Below are 3,530 nucleotides of genomic sequence, written 5' to 3' on the forward strand. Positions count from 1 at the left end.
CACCCAGACGGGCTGGTGGAAGAAAAGTCGTCATTTTATGTGAGTTGTCTATTGACTACTGCCTTCAAAGAGGGTCTGTACTGTCCCCAGCTGACCCCTAGGCTGTATCCCAGAGAGGAGGCTGGGATGTCAGACACAACCCCTAGGAAAGAAGCTCTCAAGCAATTCAGGAAGTTCGAAAAAGGACACGAGTACTACACGGCAACGATTTTAGACTAAGGAAGAACCTGTAGGGAGAGAAGATTCTGAGTCACAATCTTTGTACCTGTAACAGTTCGATATACAGAAATAACTCACTCTGTATGAATTACATTGGTGTGTTATATATAGAACACACACACACGATACTCTCTACTCTAGGCCTGGTTTCCTAACTCTGATGTCCCTCTGATGTCCAAATACCTAGGCCATTTGAATATATGTACCTATAAACTAAGCCCTTGCCGTCATTCTCATGACCAATCTGGACGTCAGAGAGTAGGAATTTCTGGTCACCCGACTGAGAGTCCAGCCCTGGCCGATGCCTCCATTTGAATAACAAGCTTTGTGCATCATTGACTGCACTTACCCTCATCATCCTGTGCTCCAGGATGGCTACTGGGTTTCTATCTTGGGGACCCTCTTCCTGAGACCTAGTTTACATCACTTGCCGGCTGCTCCAGCTCCAATCAGGCCTCACTTCAGAAGTCACTGGGGGGTTTGGATTTATGGCAGGCCTGTCCCCCTGACCCTCTCATAGTGTCATATGCCAGAGCAAAAACCGTGGCCCTGAATCATTGCCTGGTCTCTGTGCCTATAGGCGGCTGGCACTGAGGCCTGTTGTACTGTGGTGCGGGGGGGGGGGGGTAGCGGGGGGGGGCGGGAGAGAAGTCACTGCTGTGGTGGGGGGGAGCGGGGGGCGGGAGGAGAAGTCACTGGGGAGCAGAGGGAGAGCATGTAGGGGAGATGAGTGGGGAGGTGGCCATTCTTCAGAGACTTCCTCACATACACCTGTATCCCAGACAGTAGGCTGGGATGTCAGAGACAAGAACTAGTCCCAGAGCACCGGTCTGGCAAGATTATACAAAGTGTCAGTCAGAGGGGCCTGGTCCTAGGAAGAGGGACCGGTATCCTAGGCAGCAAACCGAGTGCTAAGGAGACCGGTAGATCAGGAAATGCCTCACGGGCAAGAAAGATCCCTGACAGACCTGTGAGGCTGAGTTAGCTGCCATTGTCTTGAAGCCTGTCCCTGCCTCCAATCTGGCCCGTTCCCGTCTGCCCTGCCTCTCGTGTTCACATCTGATTTTCTAAAGCACAGGTTTTGCCAGGTCACTCCCTGTTCAGGCTCCTGGCCAAAGGCTTGCTTATAACCTGTGTGTTGTGTCTTCGGCTGTCCAACCTAGTAGCTGTCACAAAGCCTTCAGGACAGGACAGTGTGGTGCCGCCAAAGCCAAGGATGTGAGCGCACTGCAGAGAGGTTTCCGAGAAGAGAATTGAAAAACAGACAGCTGTCTGTGGTGCCGGCGACGCCGCGGGAGACTTTCAAGTGGAGCATTTGTTGTGTGGTTTTGAGACTGTGATGGACTCCGAGGGGTTGATTGGAAGAAGGTAGAAGAACAAGGGTTTCTATCAGTTTCTGTAATCAATGCGTTTTTCCCCCCACACTTGAATTTATCTGCCCGATATTTATTCACTTATTACACACTGATTGTTGAGTACCTAGTCCATCGGGCCCTGTGCTACATCCCCATTTTAGTTTTTGAAACAGGGTTTTACTAAATTACTGAAGCTGGCCTCATACTTGAGATCCTCCTGCCTTGGCCTCCTGAGTCCCTCATATTTTAGGTGCACACTACCCTGCCAGGCAGGGCCTCAATGTGCCTTAGATAAGGCCTATCTTCTGACTCGGATTCTTCCCGAACAGACTGCTATTAGAGATGGCATATAAGTACACACTGCTATGTCCACACCCTGTCCCTGGGCTCCAAATATCAAACACATCATAATGGAGATAAAAATATTTTAAAAGAAGCTTAAATACCAATGTCCATACTAAAAAAAAAATTAAATTAAATCTCTTTAGGACTTGAAACAAAGCAAAACCCCCAAATTATAAGCAAGGTTGAAGCACGGGCTACTAGGTGTGGCCGCGGGCACAGGCTGTGAACTGGTAATGTCTGGTGTGGTAACAGGGATCAATGTGCCCTAAGTACAGGGTAGGGCACATGCAGCCAGCCCCACTGAGTGGAGCTAGAACTCCTACAGATGCCCCCACCTACAAAAGGAGAGTGAAAAGAGGATCCCTGGATCCCTGCCTGGAGCTCTGAGAGGATACATCCGGGTATATCGAAAGGTGGGAAATAATGAAGGGGAGACATGGTCAAGGGGCCCGCTGGGTGGACAACTGGGTCCTTTTCAATTTCAAGGGACAGGAGCTTCCAAACTGCTAGAGAGAGGAAAAAACAAACAAAACCCAAAACTAAACAAAAGGCTGAAACTATACACTGGGACCTGAGGGGTCAAGATAAAGCAACCACAAAATTGTTGTAGTCTGGGAGAACAGAGAGAGAGAAACCATAAGACTTTCTACTCACAATAAGCCTCCTACCCTGAACTCCAAACCACAGGGAGAAAACTAAGATGAAAGACAGAAGGAGGCTGGGGCAAGAGGATGGCAAGTTAGAGGTCAGCCTCAACCATTTAGTGAGACACTGTTTCAAAATAAAATAATAAAAAGGGCTGGGAGTATAACTCAGTGCTAGAGTGTCCCTGAGTTCAGTCCCCCAAACAAACATACATACACACAAACCAAAAATTAAACTAGGAGTTATATCTACTACAGATGAGATGAAAACAATAAATTAACAAGAAAATGTCCTGAAAATAGGTATGTCTAAGATATTCAAAGAGATGGGGGGGGAACTAGCTGTCATAAAAAAAGAACATGAAATTCTGAAACAAAATAATCAGATGAAACAAGGACCAGTAAGTATAAAAAATAACTAACAGGAAATGCTGGGAAGAAAAAAAATACAATCACTGAATTAAAAATCACAAGGAGGGCTGGGGCTGTAGCTCAGTGGTGGAGTGCTTGCCTCCCAAGTGTGAGGCACTGGGTTCAACCCTAGGCCCCACATAAAAAATATATAACTAAAATAAAGGTATTGTGTCTGTCTACAACTAATATATATATATACTGTCTCTTATACACATCTGTATTATACANTATCTACAAGTTAAAAAGAAACTATAATTTTCTTTGAGTGCTCAAAAATTCAGTGGAATTTTATATTTGAAAGTAGCCCAGATTGGAAATCCGAGGAAAAGGAGATAGAGTGACAGACGAGACATATGTGTAGAGATGATGTCTGAAGACAGACAGTAATGCAAACTTGCGCTGAAAACTGATACTTTTTTTAGGCTTACGTGACCTACCTCTTAGCTACCTCGGTGACTCCGTCTTGGGTTGCTTGGCTCCCAGCTTGCTTTGCTTTAGCCCTCCTGGCCTCCTGGCTAATCCTTGAACAAAACAACCGCCTCCTACCTCAGAG

The 3,530-nt window shown here is 46.6% G+C and overlaps 1 non-coding gene across 1 annotated transcript; it reads left to right on the plus strand.

Annotated features, from left to right (window-relative positions):
- Positions 1-692: 692 nt before the first annotated feature.
- On the plus strand, positions 693-829 carry LOC125620198. Its single transcript, XR_007351795.1, has one exon. It is a non-coding gene; the product is annotated as a small nucleolar RNA SNORA42/SNORA80 family (small nucleolar RNA).
- Positions 830-3,530: the final 2,701 nt, after the last annotated feature.

This window comes from Marmota marmota, unplaced genomic scaffold (assembly GCF_001458135.2).
Source record: "Marmota marmota marmota unplaced genomic scaffold, marMar, whole genome shotgun sequence".
Classification (NCBI taxonomy): Eukaryota; Metazoa; Chordata; class Mammalia; order Rodentia; family Sciuridae; genus Marmota; species Marmota marmota.